This window comes from Rhincodon typus, chromosome 20, assembly GCF_021869965.1.
Source record: "Rhincodon typus isolate 14 chromosome 20, sRhiTyp1.1, whole genome shotgun sequence".
Classification (NCBI taxonomy): Eukaryota; Metazoa; Chordata; class Chondrichthyes; order Orectolobiformes; family Rhincodontidae; genus Rhincodon; species Rhincodon typus.
Window position 1 is genome coordinate 40,550,517 of NC_063351.1, and position 20,802 is coordinate 40,571,318.

The following is a 20,802-nucleotide window of genomic DNA, read 5'->3' on the forward strand; positions in this document are numbered from 1 at the left end:
TTTCTGATGAAGGGTCTAGGCCCGAAACGTCAGCCTTTCTGCTCCTATGATGCTGCTTGGCCTGCTGTGTTCATCCAGCTCTGCACCTTGTTGTCTCAGATACCAATGTCACTTCTGTTTCACCTATAATCTTCCATTATCCTGTCGAGAATAGACTTTTGATTCAATTTTTTTGTGAATTTAATCCTTTTATGAAATCATTATGTTTGCCTACAAATTGGCATTTGCTGCCTGGGATGCTGTCTTCATTATATTCAATGTTCATTATGGATTTCATGAATCTTTTTCACTTCTAAGAATCACTTGCACTTGTTTTCTGCCCTTCTGTTTGCAACAATCCGATTCAACCTTTGAACCTGTTAATGCGCAAGATCGCTTTGCGAGTACTACTTGGTTCAGTACACAGGTACCCAAATTGGTGAGCTACAAGGCCGTTTATAAAATGATTGTTCTAACATAACAAAAAGAGCAAATCAAGCATTTTGGTTATTTGCTAAATAGACAGAATTTAGAAACAGCGAAGTTTTTAAGTTTGCACAAAACCTGGTTAGACCAGATGTGGAATACAGTAGACAGTTCTGGTCTTCCATGGTATAAAAAAAAGTTGTGTGCAAAAATAATTTACAACAGTGATACCATAATGGAGGGACTACACCTACCATAAAAGACTAAACAGAATTAAGTTTTTTTTTCCTCTAGAATAGAAGGCTGAAGAATGACTGGGCAGCGGTTTTTAAAATTATGACAGGTTTAAAGAGTTTGATAGGGTCATAGAGCGCAGATGACTTCACTTGTTTGGAAAACCAAAACCAGGGATCATAAAAACAAGATGGTCAGTAATAAATCTTCCTGTGGAGCATAAACTGAATAGCAGAGACCACTCAGGCCAAATGGTTTTTTTCTGCCTGTGTTTAATTTCAGTTGATATATGCCAAAGTATATCTTGATATTGTGTAAATACTATGTGTCTCACTCTATTTTTATACCTGTGTCAGGGAACTGCACCCTGCGTACTGCTGGGCTCAGGTGTTCATTTGGAGACCACGAACCCTAACACACAAGACCCATTTCACTCATTTACTTCCATGAGCCATGGTGATCGAACATCTATTATCTGGCTGGTTACATTTACGGAGTGCAGCCAACAAGGATGAACTGAGCCCCTATACGTGGCTGTACTCTGGTACTGAGAGAGTAAGTAAAGTCCCGTTGACCTACCAGACCTTGGAGCTGCTGTCCCATTAGAGAGTTGTGACAGTGGTTTAACCTGAGGGTCACCATGCCTCAGGTAATGGGAAGAAGGTTGAGAAGAAGAGTCTTTCATGGTGACCTCAGCCAGTGTGGGAATTGGACCCAAGAAGTTGGCACGACTGTCACAAGTCAGCTGTCCAACCAACTGAGCTAGCCAACCCCCCAATACTGTGGGAGAATACCCATTTGCACAGCAGACATCTTTTCAACACTGGGGAATCTCACTGCATGACATCTATATTGCAATCAGGTGGGGGAAAAATACAAAGCATCACTGGAGCGCAGACATTGCAACCAAAGGTAACTTCTTTCAAAATAAAATCAAAGATCTGCAGTAAGAGCACCCTTTCAAGACAGCAGCAACTAGCTTCTACCCTAACTTATTAATACTGAAGGGGCACTAAAACTCTATTGCAAAATGCGTGTAATCCATTCTTTGCACAGAAGCAATTTTGGTATATGAAGAGAAAAGCAACGGACAAGGTTCTACATGTGATGTCACGAGCAGGACAATGCACTAGGGTAGAGGGGTGTGTTTTTTGAGGGGCGTGGTGCATAGGCTGCTACTTACGTTGCATTTAAAACAAAAACCAGAATTAACTTCAATATAATTTTAATAACATATCACCCGTGAGGATTTTAAGTGCTTACAGTTGACAATTTACTTTTAAAATATAAAAAACTACTGGGGTATTGTAATCCGTTTAATTCAGTAATGCCAACTGCGCATTATAGCACAGCAGTGAGAAGAGGTCCCAAGTCAAAATAGCTTTCTGGATGAAGTATGCTGTCACTTTATTCTTTGCCAGCGTGGGTTAGTAATCAGGGGCGATACTTCTGAGTGGCAAACCCCGTCCAGACTGATGGGATAGATATCTCCTCTGCCTGCAGGTTGCAAGGTCTGGTGGGAAGACTTTAATCAGTCCTAACTCATTCCCAATGGGTTCAGCTCAACAACAGTTCAAAAACAGGGATGTTGTGTATACAAACATATATATACAGGCACACATACGCACACATGCATACATATTCATGTTATATCTACATACATTATATATTATATATGGGAAATTTTAAACGTATATGGCTTTGAGATATAAAGCGGGGTATATGATCGATTGGATAGTCCTTTCTCCGAGCTGGCCCAGATAAGATGGGGGAAAATGGCCTCCTTCTGTGCTATGCAATTGTTGGATACATCTCACTGTTCAACAACCTGACAATCACACACTGCTTGATTGCCGGGAAGAGGATTGAAAGAAGCCGAACATAGTTTAAGAAACAACAAACTTTTAATCATGCAGAACATCTCACATATCCAAGATCTTTAGCTATGAGGAGAGTTTGGAGAACTTGGATTGTTTTGTCAGTGCTGGAGGCTGAGGGGCAGCCTGATAGAAATATATAAAACTATGACAGGCACGGATAGAGTGGATAGTTGGGATCTCTTTCACAAGGGTGGAAATGTCAAACACTAGAGGGCACAGATTTAAGAAAAAAGGGGGAAAATTTAAAGGAGATTTGCGAGGAATTTTATTTTTTAGAGGGTAGTAGGTGTCTGGAGCACATTGCCAGGGATGTGGTAGAAGCAGATACAGTAGCAGTTTTAGACAGCGATGTGAACAGGCAGACAATGGAGGGATATGGACCATGTGCAGGCAAGATGGGATTAGTTTAGAATAGAACCATGGTTAGCACAGACATGGTGGGCTGAAGGGCCTGTTCGTGTCCTACTCTGCGCTATCTCAATATTGTATACAATCAAGAAATAACTTCTTGGGAAGAAGGACAATCTGCCTTTGCTTCAAATTTCCGGAGATCTGAGGTGAAATGCCCCTTAGGTCTCTGGCTGTAACTTAAAAATCCAAAGGCTGTTGCTAGACTGTTTTCAAAGCAAAGGTCAGCTTGTCAACAACAGGTATCAAATCCAGCATCTCCAAAAGTTACATGACCTCGTGAAACCAATGAATGAACAGCAAGTGGTTCTACTTTTGACCTTTGGAGTTGTGGGGAAAAAAATACACATTGTCTTTTCTCTACAACACAGCAGTATCCAAGCTTCCATTTTCCTAATTTGTTTTCCAAAAATATATCTAGTCTTTACAACAGAGGAACATTTTGTTTATATTTCGAAGTGTTAACCAAACACACCCTGGATACTTTTGTGTTGTAGCTGCTAGTTGAGGGCATTCTCATTTTAGTCTTAATGTTTTTGATTCAAGTCCCACTCAGATTGTAAGCATGTAAGTGAGTTGAAATTCCAGAAAATTTGAAGTAAAGGTAGGTTTTCCTTCTTCTCACCTCCAGAAAAGTCAAATTTCTAATTCAAGCAAAAACTTAGGTCTAACTGCTTGCTACTGAACTGAGGATATTCTCAGTCTCCAATCGACATCATATCATTATCAAAACCAAAAGAACTGCATGAAAGCCGTTTTATTCCACCAACATTGTCTGTACTCACAATCCACAGAATTTGTTCCGTTTGGCTTACGTTGTTGTCTCATCTGTCCTATTTGTGAAGTAGCATGTGTGTGTTTGCATTTAAAGGGGTTTATAGTTTACGTTTGTGTGTGTTGAGAATTGAGGGTCCCCTTAATCTGTGTTAACACAGCACTCCATATTTAGTATTTTCTGTGTAACGAGACCTCCTCTAATTGTGTCACATCAGTAACTAGCCTTTTGCAAATGTAAACAAATCTCTCTGAAAAAGGAGGAGAGGTTATTAGAATCATCAAAGTGACTCATGCTCCACCCTAGCCAGTATTGAGACCACCCTGATGCTATTCTTTCAAAGCTAGTATTCATGTGATAGCCTGCATAGCAGTACGCAGTTCAAATGGAAGTTAAACTCCCTTGACATTATTTGGTGAAGAGCAAGAAGTTCTGTTTTTATTTGACCTCATATTTTCACACCACTGGAAAAGAATAGTTAACTGCTCATTCATCTTTTTCATGCATATGCAAATTGGCTGTTGCTTTTATTCACACAAAAATTAACTCATTGTACGTAACTCATTCAGACTAGGAGGAGTGTGCATCAAGTCAGCATTGCTGTGAAACAGTGGGAGAGCAGACCTACATAAGAATGACATGAGCAACGATGGGCAATGAAAAGCAGTGGCAGAGAGCCCCTTTGTCCTGTTTCTACCTGTCAGAGCTGAAGTGTGATATTACAGTAAAATGGGAAACCTATTGGTAGGTGTTACTTTTATCCCTCTTTTGATGGGCCAAGTGGTTTAAATCTGAAGACATTATTAGAACTGAAGAATACAGTTAGTAAATTGATTTTTACAATATTTAGTGTCCAGGTTAATTGATTCGGGATTAGAGAATAGAAATGACTGGGCAAGGTGATGTGTTACAGTTGTAGTATGTGGAAGTTGGTGAATGTCAGTGCAATCCATGGTGATCGTACTGCCGCAAGTATTGGCTACTTGAAGAACTTTGGGTCAGAGTTGGTTAGCTGAAATTCAAGCTGTGACACTGCGCCACACTGGGGAATAGGTTAACTACCTGGACACTGTTTCAAGACACAGCAGTACCCGTGAGATTAATTTAGTTTCTGGTCAGGAACAGTGCATGTGATTGAGTCAGGCAAGTATTGGGATCTTGAAGTTAGCTTTGGCAGAGCCTGAGCCGGTGCCCTTGCTCAATAAATATGAGGTGTGGACAAGGGCATGGACTGCAGAGTGGATGAGCAAACTGACCACAGCACCATGGTCCAGAGGGCCATTCAACAGGGGGGGAGAAAAGAGAAATGTATTAGTAATAAGGGATAATTTAGTTAGAGAAACAGATATTTTTCTCCATTTTACAAAATAGAAAGATTCAAAGGATATTGTGCCTCCTGGTGTCAAAATTCAAGACGTATCTTCTAGGCTGAAGAGGAATTTAGAATGGGATGAACAAAAATAGAAATTGCTGGAAAAGCTCAGCAGGTCTGTCAGCAACTTTGGAGAGAAATAAGAGTTTCAGGTCACAAGACCCTTCCTCAGAACTCGACCCAAAACATTGACTCTTGATTTCCCTCCACAGATGTTGCCAGACCTGCTAAGTTTTTCCAGCAATTTCTGTTTTTGTTTCTGACTTACAGCATCCACAGTTCTTTCGCTTTTTATTTAGAATGGGAGTGGTCCACATAGGTACCAACGAAGTAGGTAGGATTAGGAAAGAGGATGTGCTGAGGAAGTATAACATTGGTTTGGGAGAAATATGTTCTGATTCGTGAGGCACTGGCACTGTAATGGGGAAAGAGAATTATTCCATTGGGATGGATTTAATTTGAACCATACTGAGACCAGTGTCCTACAGATTCTATAATTGCGCTATAGATAGTGTTTTTAAACTAATTAGTTGGGGGGAGGGATTAATTTAAGGGTAGTCAAAGAGTAAAGAGGAATGAGAGAGCAGAGATGCAGGTTGGAGAAGAGGCCAACTATGACAAGTATGACAGCAAGGGGAAGAAAGTATAAGCAGAGGAATACAACAGAAATTAGAACCAGAATAAGTAATAATACCTTTATAGAAAGATGGTTGTAGTTATTGAACGTCAGTCACCTCAGCTGCAGGAAATTTCTGCACAGGTTCCTCAGGGTAGTGTCCTGTGTCCAATCATCTTCAGCTGCTTCATCTTATGACAGAGAGAAGGTCATTGATCAGAAGTAGGGATATTCACTGCACAACGTTCAGCACCATTCATGATATCCAGGTTTGGGCTGAGAAGTGGCAAGTAACATTGTCTGGCATTTGTATGATGTCAATGACCATCTTCAATAAGAGACAACCTAACCACTGCCCCATGGGATTCAGTGCTGGTAACATCACTGAATCCCCCAATATCACATCCTGGGTGTCACCATTGACCAGAAACTCAACTGGACTTGAAATTTAAATACAGTAGTTACAAAAGCAGGTCAGAGGCTAGGAATACTGCGGTGAGTAACTCACCTCCTGACTCCCCAAAGCTTGTCCACCATCTACAAGGCACAAGTCAGGAGTGTGATCAAATACTCGCAACTTGCCTGGATGGGTGTGGCTCCAACAATACTCAAGAAGCTTGACACCATCCACAGCGAAGCAGCCCGCTTGATAGGCACCACATCAATGAGCATCCACTCCCTTCACCACTGATGCTCAGTAGCAGCCGTGTGTACTGTCTACCAGATGCACTGCAGAAATTCGCCAAAGATCCTTAGGCAGCAACTTCCAAACCCACAACCACTTCCATCTAAAAGGACGAGGTGAGCAGATACATGGGAACACAACTGCAAGTTTCCCTCCAAGCCACTCACCACTCTGACTTGGAAACATGTTACTGTTCCTTCAGTGTCATTGGATCAAAATCCTGGAATTCCCTTCCTCAGGCATTGTGGGTCTACCTATAGCACATAGACTGCAGCAGTTCAAGAAGGCAGCTCACCATGGCCTTCAAGAGCAATTAGGAACTGGCAGTAAATGCTGGCCAGCCAGCAATGTCCATATCCCAGAAATTAATTTAAAAATGTCAGACTTTTAGGCTGTTCATTCTAAGTGAATGCAGCATTTGTAACAAGATTACACAAGTAGAAAGATACAAATCTGGTTTGATAGATATTTCAGAGATGTGGCTGGAGGGTATCCAACTAGGAACAGAACATTCAAAGGTATTCAACATCCTGGAAGATTAGACAAAAAGGAATGTAGTTGGGATAGCATTGCTAATGAAGGATGGTATCAATGTGATGGTAAGTAATAATAAAAGTGCAAAGATCATGATGTGGATAAGGAACAGCAACAGAAAGAAATCCAAATGGGAGTCGTCCATGGGTCCCCAAAGACTATGCTCACTGTAGGCCAAAATATAAATTGGAGTTTTCCCCACTGATTCCATCTTTGCTATGACTCCTTAATGTCATACTCTGTCAGTGTTAAAAACCTGGAACACCTTCCATAATAACATCGTCTACCTACAACTCATGGACTGCAGCAGTTCAAAAAGGCAACTCACCACCACCACCTTGAGGGAAAGTAGGAATGGGCAATAAATGCAGGCCCAGCCAGCAACTCCCACATCCCTTGAATGAATGATTTTTTTGAATGGGTGATTTTAATTTGAATATTGGCTAGACAATTCAGACGGGCAAGGGTAATGCAGAAGACAAATCTGTAAAGTGCATCAGGGATTGTTTCTTTGCACAACCTACCCGGGAACAGACTGTTAGATCTAGTAATGTGTAATCAGGTAGAATTAATAAGACATCTCGTAGTTAAGGATCCTCCAGGGGCTAGTGGTCACGCAATGGTAGAATTTCAAATTCAGTTTGAGGAAGAGCAATTCACACTCAAACTTGTGTCCTTGGCTTCAGTAAGAGCAATTACAGACATTTATGAAGAAAGAGATGTCTGAAATTAGCTGGGAAAATAGAGGAAGGGGAAGGTCAGTAGATGAGTTACGGGAGGCATTGAAGTAAATATTTGATAACGCTCAGTAAAATTTTATTTTGGTCGTAAAGAAGGACTCAATGAAAAGGATGCACCACCTGTGGTTAGCAAAGATGATCAAAGAGAATATCCAAAGTGGCAAAAGCTAGTGGTAAGCCAGAGGATTGAGAATCTTTTAGGAACCAGCAGCAAATTACTAGAAAACTAATAAAAAGGGAGAAAATTAATTACAAAAGCAAATTGACAAAAAGTACAGAAATAGACAGCAAGTGCTCCTACAGATATATAAAAAGAGAGTGAGTAGTTAAATTGAGTGTGGGACCATTGGAAGGTGTGAATTGGGAATTGATAACAGGAAACAGGAAAATGGCAGATCAATTACACCAATATTTTGCATTAGTCATCACAGTGGAGGACATGATAAACGTCTCAAAGATATCACAAGCAAGATGCTAATGGAAAGAAAGATCTTGTAACAGTTTCTATAACAAGGAACAAAGTATTTGACAGACTAACAGGACTAAAGGCACACAAGTCACTAGGACGTGAACTGCTAGCATCCAATGATTTTAAAGTGGCTGGAGAGAGAGTGGTTAAAATATTCCAGAACTTGCTGGACTCTGGGAGGATTCCAGCGGATTGGAAAACTGCTAATGTGGCACCCTGTTCCAGAAGGGAGGGGACAGAAAGCAGGAAACTATAGTTCCAAAGAAGAGCCAAACTGAATGTTTTCTGTTTTTGTTTTCAGATTTCTAACATCTGTAGTATTGATCAACTTTTAAAGTTGCAATAATTGACTTGGAGTTTACTGATCATAATTCAAATAGAAGCTTTATTTTTTCTTTTGTTTTTGAAATGTAATTTTTTTTCCTCTTTTAGGTGTCCTTATACCCTACACCATGGCCTGACTGAGGGCAACTGGATAACCTGCTGCCAGGGCTCAGTGCTATTGAATGCTGCTCCGAAACTGGCTGCGTGCATATGTAAGAGCGCTGACCAAGGCAGCTCCCCTTGAACCTTTTTATTTAATGTTTCCATTTTATGTTTGTAAATGATAGCTGCTGCAGATTTGTTGAAGGAAAATTAAGTCTGACAGTTGGTTGAGTTCTGAGCTAATGGAAAGTTGAAATGTTGTGTGGTTGATAATTTCTTCATAGATTCTAAAAAGACTTGGTCAAGTGCCATTTGATGAACTTGTTTGCAAAGTTGAACCCTTGAGATTAAACAGACAGTGGCTTCTTAGGTCTGAGAATCACAGGGCAAAAGGTTGTGTTCTTCAAACCAAAGGAAAGTGTGCAGTGATGCTTGGAGTACTGTTGTTTGAAATTATGCCCTAGTTACTAGAACCAAAATCATTAATAGGTACAAACATTTGTGGACTAAGTCCAATCGTGGCATAGTTTGTGGCCCACATTGTATAGGAAGCCCATTGGATCAAACAATAATCAGGCAGCTGATTAACTGCCAGTAGGCTTTCTACCAAAATAACACACATGGAGTGGGAAGTCCTGCCAGCCCAGGGCTGCTGGCTAATCGGATGTTGCATTGCCAGAACTCAGCAGAGGTTGTAGTTGCTGCAGGGAGAGAACTACCTGGACCTCAGGTGGAGGATCGTCAAAGAGGTAAATGCTGTTTGGGGTGACGAGGGCACAGGCTGTAGGTCTGAGGTCACCCTCTTGCCCTAAGGAGAACCACTCAATTTTGCACAAATTGCTTCAGATTGAAAGATACCTATACCCTACAGCCCTTCTCAAAACAGCCTGACTGCCTGCCCTCACTGGTTTCATACTTATTAGGCTGTCTCTTCCTTGTCCTACCTGGAGCTGCAGTAATCTGCCCAGATAGGATGAGGCCTTTAAATGGTTGTTAATTAACCATTTAAAGGCTTCCATAGGCAGCCGGGTCAGGAAGGTTGACCATGAGTCTTCCCACCTGCAAATTAACACCCTACTTCCTGTCACCAGGGAAGTGATCTTTCCAGTGTTCTCCCACTCAATTATTTGCTCTTCCTGTCACCTTCCTGTCCTTTCTTGGGAGGGGAAGATCCAAGCCGATGATTGACAGGCTTGGGGCTACAAATTTGACTTGGATGATGCAAAGTGAACAGTATCAGACCAGTTGCTCATTGTCCTGAATTTCTAATATTTAATTCCATTGACTGCAAAGAAACTGAATGCCAGCCACAGTATATAGTGGGACCACTATTAAACCACTCATTTTGCGCCACCATCCAGGATGAATTTCTAGTTCTTCTTGTGTAATTGCAACACTTGGTGTAGTACTGAGTTATAGCACCAACTTTAATCTCTGGCCCGCTGACTGGCCTGGCTGCCTCTGAAATATGAGAATAGAAAGTTCAGCCATGCTTCCTGCTCCTGATTGTGATCCTGTGACCCAGCTTGCACACTTGTGTGTTAGATAGGGGTAGGGTTGACCTGAGCTCCACTGCGTGTCACTTTGCAGTGGGATGTGCCACTGGACACTTGCTGTCTAGTCTCAGGCTTGGGTGAAGGAAGGTCAGCAGCCTTGGAGTAGAAAGTGGAAGAGACATAGAGAAGTAAACAATATAAATTAAATGATTCATACATTCATTCAGAACCGAATTGTCAATGTTTTGACATTCTTTTATTGCTTTGTAAGATAGGCAACATAATTTTAGTTATTATACTCTGTTTTATCAGTATTGGCCCATCAACACTGAACAGCCATGGCCCTGGTCACACTTGACTGTAAAATATTTATTTTTAATAAAAATATTTTGATGCTTTTACCTTGGTTTTTTTTTAAAATCCTTTTCCCTGGTCTTCACACTTATTTGGGAACTTGGTTTGTTTTCTGTGCCCCTTTCACCAGTGCCATACAATGCTGTTCAGCAAAGAGCAGAAGTAAACCCGTCCAGAATACTGTTCTGTTGCTTGTTGCTCCAAGATAGATGAAGCAAGGCACAAGGATTTGCATCCCTTTGTGACAGTGAGGGTTGATGCCTTGACAGACTAATCATCATCAGGAAGTCTGTACCATATGAATTTTCTAATTAATCTGTCCAGAGATGATATTACACACCTCTGGAGCAATTGGAACTTGAACCTGGGTCTCCTGCTCCAGAGGTAGGGACACCAACACCAATAGCCCTTTCAGTACCATGGTCACATGCACTGCTAACCCTCCTCGTTCAGTATTCTCCCTATATAAATGACAGGATGCAGAGGCCAGGAGGTGTTACCTTGGAAATTAAAAAATGAATATGATTGAATAAATACACGCTGAAGTGTCAACTTGTGCAATGCCAAAGAAACACATTTGCAATGATACTTCTTTGTTTGTGAAGCACTTTGGGAATAGCCAAGTTCTTTTCTATAGGGTGGGGGAGTCCAAAACTAGAGAACTTAGGCTTAAGTGGGAGGGAAAAGATTTAAAAAGGACCTGAGAGGTAACTTTTTCATGCAGAGGGTGGTGCATGTATGGAATGAACTGCCAGAGGAAGTGGTGGAGGCTGGTACAATTACAACATTTAAAAGACATTAGGATGGGTATATGATTGGGAACAATTTAGAGGGATATGGGCTAAATGCTGGCAAATGGGACTAGGTCAGATTGATGTCGGGTTGGCACGAATGAGATGGACCAAAAGCTCTGTTTCTGTGCTGTATAACTCTGGTTAATAACATAAACTGTTAACTTATCTTTTTGTTTTCTCATGCCCCCAGGCTATTCTGATTTATCTTTGTTTTCTTCACTCCCTTTTTCTGTGTTTGCCATCTCCACCCTTTCGAAGCAGTGAAGATACAGAAAGAGAAGGGTGACCAGAAAGAGAAGGGTGACGAATGGAAAAGCAAGGAATGGGGAAATTTAATAGGAGCACTGACCATTGAAATATCAATAAATTGAGCAGAAAGATTGCAATGAGTACTTCTGATTTTAGAGTTGAGACCCCAGTGATCCAGTGCTCATTTGACCTATCTGGAGATGTGCTAGAGGTATCAAATTTCCCAGATCAGAGAACTGATTCGAAGTCTTGAACAGACTTGGACTTTATGGAGCATAAAATAGACCTTTGAATTGAAAGGAGGAATTCAGTGACATGGAGGCAGCTGCACGGATAGTGGAAAGATGGGCATGAATAGACCGAGCAGGAACATCTGAATTAAGGACAAGGCCAAATACAAATATTTTAAAGATGCAGAAACAATAGGTTTAGTTGTCTGGCAAAATTTGACTGTCAGAAAAGTCCAAAAATCAAATAATGGATCAAAAGAGTTTGAGTACCAGGTTGTGGATTTCAAATGTTTCCAAGTGTAATCTCTATCCTACCAGATGCAAGATATTATTGTGTACCATTGTTCCTAGAATGTGGTAAGACCAGCATTGCCTTTTCCTGTTGATTGGCTGCACTCCCTTTGCTGATGCAATACAGTAAGATACACTGCTTTTCTGAATTTCATCCTTGGTGTACAGGGCTCAATTTCATAATTTGCGGATGATACAAAACTCAAAAACTTTGTGATGTGTGAGGGGGATAGTTGTAGAAATTCAAAATGATATAAACAAGTTGGAGGAGTGGGCAGATAGGTTGCCAAGAGACAGTATAAAAGGGCACAAATCTAAAGAGAGTACAGAAGCAGTGGGACCTGAACTCACTCATTTAAATGTCAGTAAATATGTTGGACAAGTGGACAGAGCTGGTAATAAAGCATACAGTATCCTAGCCTTTTATTAATAGTGACATTTGTACAAGAGCAAACTTGTACAAGACAATAGTTTAGCCTCAGTTCTGGGCACTTCACTTTAAAAGGGATCTGAAGACATTGAAGAGAGTATAAAAGAGGTTAATGAGAATGGTTCCAGGATGAGGGATTTGTTATGAAGGTAAATTGGAGAAGTTTGGCCTGTATTCCTTAGAGAAAAAAAGGCTGAGAGGTGATCTGATTGAAGTATTTAAAATTTGTAAAAGGTTTGGACAAGAGGAAATAGAAAATGTGCCAACCTGTGAAAGAATTGAGGACAAGAGGGCAGAGATACAAAGTCACTTGTACAAGCAGCAAAAGTGATATGATGAAAATCTTTTTCACGCATCAAATGGTTAAGGTCAGGAAGGCACTCCTAAGAGTGTGGTGGAAGCAAGTTAGTCGAGAAAATTGGAAGGGAATTAGAACAAAAACAAAGAACAATACAGACAGGAACAGGCCCTTCGGCTCTTCAAACCTGCGCTGACCCATTTTGCCCTTCCATACTAAAACTGTCTTTACTTACAGGATTCGTATCCCTCTATTCCCTTCCTATTCACGTATTCATCCAGGTGCTTCTTGAATACTGCTATTGTGTTTGCTTCCACCACCTCCACTGGCAACGTGTTCCAGGCACTCACCACTCTGTGTGGAAAAACATGCCTCGCACATCTCTTTTAAACTTCCTCCCCCTCACACCTTGAACCTGTGTCCCCTAGTAATTGAAGCCTCAATTACTAAAGCCTCATACTTTCCACTCTCGATGCCATTCATAATCTTCAAAACGTATATTAGGTCGCCCCTCAACCTCTTGTATTCCACTGAAAACAGACCCAATCTCTCCAGCCTTTATTCATAGATGAAATCCCCTATACCAGGCAACATCCTGGTAAGTCTTTTCTGTACCCTGTCCAAAGCATCCACATCTTCCGGTAAGGTGGTGACCTGAACTGTACGCAATATTCCAAGTGTAGCCTAACTATAAAACTGTAGCATAACTTGTCTATACTCAGTGCCCCTTCCAATGAAGGCAAGCATGCCATAAGCCTTTTTTACTACCTTATCTACCTGTGCTGCCACCTTCAGTGATCTGTGAACCTGCAAACCCAGATCCCTCTACATATCAACAGAGGGTTCTGCTGTTCACTTTATAATTTCCACCTAAACTTGCCCTTCCAAAATGCGTCACCTCACATTTGTCTGGATTAAACTCCATGCACGATTTTTCTGTCTATGCCTTCAACTGATCTATATATCTATATCCTGCTGTATCCTCTAACAATCCTCCTCACTATCCACAACGCTACAAATCTTTGTATTGTCTGCAAACTTATTAATTAGACCAGCTACGTTTTCCTCCACATCATTTATGTAGATCACGAACAGCAGAGGTCCCAGCACTGATCCCTGTCAATCACCACTAGTCACAGCCCTCCATTCTGAAAAGCATCCTTCCACCACTACCCTCTGTCTCCTGTGACTAAGCTAGTTCTGTATCCATCTTGCCAGCATACTCCTGATACCATGTGACTTCACCTTTTGTACCAGTCTGCCATGAGGCACCTTGTCAAAGGCTTTACTGAAGTCCATGTAGACAAGATCAACTGCTTTTCCCTCATCAATCATCTTCGTCACCACCTCAAAAAACTCCAAGTTAGTGCGGCATGACTTTCCCCACATAAAACCATGCTGTCTAACGCCAATAAATCCATTTGCTTCTAAATGCATAAAGATTTTGACCCTGAATATCTTTTCCAATAATTTCCTTGTCACTGATATGACACTCACAGGTCTGTAATTTCCAGGATTATCCCTGTTGCCCCTAAACAATGGGACAGCATTGGTTATTCTCCAGTCCTCTGGGACCTCATCTGTAGCCAAAGAAGATACAAAGCTGTGTGTCAATGCTCCAGCAATTTGTTCTCTTGCCTCCCTCAATCTATTCTGGGATAAATCCCATCAGGAGCCAGGGACTTATCTTCATAGAATCATAGAATCCATACAGTGTGGAAACAGACCATTTGGTCCACCAAGTCCACACTGACTCACCCCCTATCCTGTAACCTCACATTCCCCATGGCTAATCCATCTAGACTACACATCTCTGAACACTATGGGCAATTTAGCATGGCCAATCCACCTAACCCGCACATATTTGGACTGTGGGAGGAAACTGGAGCACCCAGAGGAAACCCATGCAGACACAGGAAGAATGTGCCAAGTCCCCATGGACAGTTGCCTGAGGCTGGAATTGAACTGGGTCCCTGGCTCTGTGAGGCAGCAGTGCTAACCACTGAGCCACTGTGCTGCCTAACCCATTATCTACCTTAATACTTTTAAAGAGGGACAACATCTTTTCCTTTTTAATAGCAACTTGGCTTAGAAACTTGACCCTCCCTTCCCTGGGATCATCCTCCACCAATTCCTTCTGTTTGTATACTGACGCAAAGCATTTATTTAGGACCTCACCTACCTCTTCTGGCTCCACACGTAGATCCCCTCCGTTGTCCTTGAGTGGGCCAACCCTTTCCCTGATTACCCTCTTTTTGCTTTTTATATATATATAGAAAGCCTTAGGATTCCTTTTTGCTAATGACCTTTCATGACCCCTTTTAGCCCTTCCAATTCCTTGCTTAACTTCTTTCCTACTTTCCTTATATACTTCAAGGCCTCCATCAGTTCGCATCCTCCTAGACCTTATGTATGCTTCCTTAGATAGTTCCTTTTCAAAAAGCCATGTGCAGGATTTTGGGGAGCTAGCTGGAAAATGGCATGATGTGAGATAATCATTAGAGAGCCAGCACAGACATGGTGGGCTGAATGGCCTCCTTCTGTGCTGTAACAATCCTCTGATTCATTGAGCAATCAGTATACTTTCAGATTAATGCCTTAAGAACCATGAGAAATTGGAACATAAGTAGGCCATTAGGCTCCTCAAGCCTGCTCCACCATTCAATAGGCGATCTGACATTCTTTGTATCTAATTTTCTGTCATTTCCCCATAATCCTTGATTCCCTATTGATTATGAACCTACCTATTTCAGCCTTAAATATAGACAAGGACTCTGCCCACATAGCTCTCTGGCAACGAGTTCCAAAGTCGCTCAATCTTTTGAGGAAAAAAAATTCCTCCCTATCTCAGTATTAAATTGGCACCCCTTAGTTTTATGTCCTCAGGTCCTAGACTGCCCCCAGAGGGAAAACATCCCCTCAACATTTACCCAGTCAAGCCCTTTAACCATCCCATATGTCAAAATGAGATCACCTCTCAATGTTCTAAATTCTAGTGGGTGGCGTCCCAACCTATTTAACCTTTGCTAATGAGACAGTCCCCTCCATACTGAGATCATTCCTAGTAAACCTTCTCTAAACTGCTACTAGACCTTTTGTCAGTGTCTTACCTAGTCTCCAGGCTGGCTGTACTCTGGGGCCTTAACCAGGTGACATTCAAAGAATTATGAGCAAATGTTGGCAGGCTTCTATAGTAAACACTTTGTTGACTAGTGGTTAGGAGCGAGTCTTTTCAAGGGGCACTGCAATTAATTATGTTGTAACTGCTCCCTAATTAACTGCGCCCCTCTCTAATTGCCCACAACAGCAAGCAAGCAAGCAACGCTTGCATTTCTAGTGCACTTAATGATGTTCAATGTCCCAAGATGCTTCACAGGAGTGCCATTGGACAATATTTGATGCTGAGGCATCGAAGGAGAAATTGAGAATGGTTGTCAAAAACTTGATCAAAGGGATGAATTTTGAGCAAGAAGGAGACTAATGGGGCAAGTTTAGAGAAGTCAGCTGAAAGCATGATGGAGCAAAAGAAATGGTGGTTGCTCAAAACCCCAGGATTAAAGCAACTCTTGGGATCTCTAACAGCTGTAGGACTACAAGATTGTAACTTCGTTCTGTCATTTCTAAGAAACACATTAATTAATGTTTGTTTCCCGAACATTATGGTTGCTTGTGTGTACTAACACTGTGGGGAGGGGGGTTGATGGTGGGCTTTTTTGAGTGCTTTGATTCAATATTCTGCCCCCTTTCTTGGATTTAATTTGTTTTAAAATAGCCTTGAGTTAAATGTTAGCTGGATTGTAAATATCTGACATTTGGAGCGAGGTGTAAAGATCAATTGAATTCTGTTCACGCCTCTATCCTCGTGGTGGCACATTCAGGAGGGAACTGTGCAGAATCATCTCTTTAATGGTTTTCAAAAGCAAATGATTCCCCAGTGCAGAGATCAGGAATGCCTCGGAGAAGAATTGCTACTGTTGCGCAACCCTTTGCCCAGTGTGGTGAAGCAGTGTGTCTATGCAGGTTCGAAAGGGTCTATGCAGAATGTACTGCTCCCATCAAATTAATGCACATCATTCCACTCCACAATTACATTTCCAAGTCACTTCCATAATACACAAGCCCTGATTTAAGTTTTAAATTTCGTGGTACACTAGTCACACACTTATCAAGATACAGCTGTTATAATGCTGCTTGTCATATATAGGGGATGATGAATGATAGAATTGTTTTCCTGACTCCAGCATAACCCAGTAGCCTGTGATGTCCTTTGTCAACTGACAGGTTTGCAATTACTGTCAATGGATGGCTTTCCCACCCCAGCTTGCCTGCCAACCTTTTGCAAAAGGTATGGAATGTTGCTGGTTATGATCCTATAGTTGCCAACTGTCAGTGCCAGTGAGGGATGGCACAGTATTGGACTTTAGAGGATTATGCACAGAATTTTTAACTTTGCAACTTAACTGACCTATAAGGTCCCTGCAGGTGTTTATGCTCCAATTGAACCTGTTCCCACCCTACTTCATGTCACCCTATTGACATAGTCCTCTGTTCTTTACTCCCTTATGTACATATCTGGATTTCCCTTAAAGCTATCTACATGGCAGTACCTTCCATATTCTTATCACTGTCTGCTTAAAGATGTTTCTCCTGAATTCCTCTTATTTTGAAACCATCCCTAGGAGAGGAAGGGAAACAAAATAATCAGAGGAGGCGATGGCCGAGTGGTATTATCGCTGAAATGTTAATCCAGAGACCCAGATAACGTTCTAGGGACCGAGGTTTGAATCCCACCACGGCACATGGTGTAATTTGAATTCAATAAATATCTGGAATTAAGAATTTAATAATGACCGTGAATCCATTGTCGATTGTTGGAAAATCCCACCTGGTTCACTAATGTTCTTTAGGGAAGGAAACTGCCATCCTTACCTGGTCTGGCCTACATGTGACTCCAGACCCACAGCAATGTGGTTGACTCTTAACTATCCTCCGGGCAATTAGGGATGAGCCATAAATGCTGCCTATCCAGTGATGCCCTCACCCTGTGAATGAATAAAGGGAAAAAAAATTCACAGTTGAGCCTAAATCTGTCCTTATGCAATAAGCAGCCATAACAGAAACAAGAATCCTGACTTCCCCTCATTTCCTTTGGTTGCTAAAACCGGTTGAACTTTCTGGTCTGTGATCAAACATGTCACCATCTTGTTCCTGTGGCTTTGGTTTCTATTAGAAGTTATCTTTACTGGCCAGGCACCAAGCCATTGAATGCTTGAAGTCTACGTCTACTTACTTACATAGTTGTACTGCATTGCACCAGAATTACTATTCTGGTGTCCTGTTCATTTTCCAGACCCCAGTCATCTTGGAATTGACTCAAACTAACTTTCCTGGGTTGAGATATCTATGACATCAGATGGGATGTTGGTTGTACAACTTGATTGCTGCTATTATTGACTTCAGTGGAGAATAAGGTGAGATATAAAACCAGCCTATCTCATCTGTTTCTGAATGGTTTAATTGAGTACCCTTCTGTGATTCTCTATCAGCAATAGCTTGGATTCAACATCCAATTAATGTTAGCAATTTCATACTTCATGATGTAGAAAAATGTCCCATCATTGGCAGAACATTTAGGAAGAGAAACCGATTATTAATGTCAGTACTTGGCATCTCATTGCACTTTTGCAGCTCCCCATCTTTGTTTCTGTAACCTAATTTTATATAAAGTTTTCCCTAAGCATTTGCTTCATAGTCACAAGTGGGGAATGTCCCATTTCATTTCCTTTCTTACTCAATGTTTCAAGAATGGAGGAAGGAAACAATTTCAGCCTGGGGTCAGAGCACAGTTTTAAAAAAGGAGAACTCCTTCTACAGTGTTCCAACAATGTGCTTCATCTCCCACCTCACTCAGCTATCCTTGAGGCTTCTCTGAAGAACTGTGCATGCACTCACCAAGTACTGGACTACAACTGATCAAATTCATTTTGCATGGAAACCTCGCAGCCAGATACAAGGGGAAACCTTTATCCTATCCCTGAATTTAGGGCCAGCTGCTAGAAGTGAAAGATTATACACTGAACCATCCACCCCTTTCAAACTTTAATTTGTCAAGGTCCAATTTTACAATCATCCGTTGTTTTTAAACAGTTATAACAAATCAGTTCTAATAAAATTTAGCGGGGTTCATGGGGTGTGTTATCATGAAGAATAACTGACATACCTGACACTTGTTGAGAAGTTTAGGCACTGATTGCACAGAATGATTGGAATATGGATTTTATCCATGGACTCCTCACTGAGTGAGTGATTTTTTTTATATTATACCCAGCAATCAGTGCAGCACCAGAGAGGGTAGTGATATTAAAGATGTAATGGAGGAATAACTGTTGTAAGAGAGCACAGGTTTATGTTTTTAATTTGTTACTGGCACGTGTACCGATGTACAGTGAAAAGTGTTGTCTTACGTACTTTACAGGTAGGTCGTACTGTACAAGTGCATCAGGGTAACAGGACAGAGGGCAGGTTACAATGCTGCCAAGAAGGTGCAGAAGAGATCAACATTAAATTAAACAGGTCCATTCAAAAGTCTGATAACACAAAGATGCATCTTTTCCTTTCCCCTAGTTCTTGCCCTGTTCTTTAACTATGGAAAGAAATAAAGTAATATAAAAAGGTAAAAACTTTGTTCCAAGATATGTAGTACTCGGACTCCTTGCTTCTCAGTACTTGCTGTCAGAATAGGACCTACTGCGCTCCAAGACCAGTAAAAGGTCATGTTTCAGAAGCAGACGAAAGCTGGTTAGAGACATCCATATCCTGGGTTGATGAGCCCCATATTGCTTAAGAGGCTGTAAAGGCAATGCTTTTGAGTGGCATGCCAAGACAAAAGACTCATTCCACCTGACAGGCATGGTGGATCATGGTGGTAAAAATGTCAGGCTCTCTCAGCTCGAGTAGCAGCCCCAGGCTCCAAAAGACTTTTTTTTTGTCTCTGAGATGGAAACATAAATTGGATCCCTGCCCAAAAGCTCAATCTAGGCTGTAATTGTATCTCTCAGCTCGGAACCGAGGGAACATGTGCAAAGTGGCCCGTAAATGATTCCATCGGATGAAAAAAATATAAAAAAATACAAGGTCGCGTTCCTGCATCGGTGATTCTACCCTCCCCCTCCCCAACCAGAGTCTTGACCTCTATCAGAGAGAATATCTTTGCAGCATTTGATATTCCCTGATGGCATTTTCTCGTCGAACTACTCAGTCTGTCACAATAAGAGGAGAATTACAGCATTGACGGATCGGTAATAGGACATGAGAAAGTGCTCTTGTGTCACTCGCTGATGTGTCAGAACATGCTCTCTTTGCAGAATTTTTTTTTTGCAGATGATTGACAGAGGTGGAGATTTATTCTGGCAAGCTGTGTGCCATGCTTTGTGGGCATGGCACTGCAGGAGAGTTCTTGGGCATGCAGTACCCAGGAGAACGAAGGTCAGAAAATCAGAAGAGATCCCATGGTTTGTGCTGCAAGTCAGTGTTGATATCAAGCTGGCAGTCTGTCTGGCAAATATCTGGTAATTGGCCCACCAACAATTCTGGTTTAGAGAACAGAAGCAGACCATTCAACCTCTCCAGCTGTTATATTGGAATAGGTGTAGGCCATTCAGTCCATCCAACATGTTCTGCCATTCAGTTAGATCAAGGCTGACTGGTTCCTCGTCTGCATCTACCTGCCATTTCTCTTTGCCTCTTCAGGAGGAGCTGGTCATATTGGGTCCCCAAGCCTGCTCCACACATTCCATAATCTCATAACTGAACTTTCACAGCAACTCCACTTTCTTACCCTATCTCCATTTCTTGATGCCCTTGCTAACAAGAATTTTAGTTCCTGTGTTGGAACCTCCAGTTGATGCCCTGTTTGAGGAAGAGAGTTACCACTTTCATTAACTGTTCTGTTTCTTTAAAACAAAAGCACTTCCTGATTTCACTCCTACATGGTCTAACTTCTGGGGAGTGGTGCAGCGGTAATATCACTGGACCTCTTTAACGCAGGACCCCAATGTAATGTCCTGGGAATATGGATTTGATTCCCACCAGGGCAATGTAATGTCCTGGGGATATG

General features: G+C 41.6%; 1 long non-coding RNA gene across 1 annotated transcript in view; it reads left to right on the plus strand.

Moving 5' to 3' along the window:
• LOC109928499 overlaps window positions 1–20,802 on the plus strand; it is a 24,542-nt gene that overhangs the window by 829 nt on the left and 2,911 nt on the right. Inside the window, exon 2 of the long non-coding RNA XR_007264284.1 lies at window positions 8,551–8,654. This is a non-coding gene — a long non-coding RNA (uncharacterized LOC109928499). The remainder of the gene's footprint in view (window positions 1–8,550; window positions 8,655–20,802) is intronic.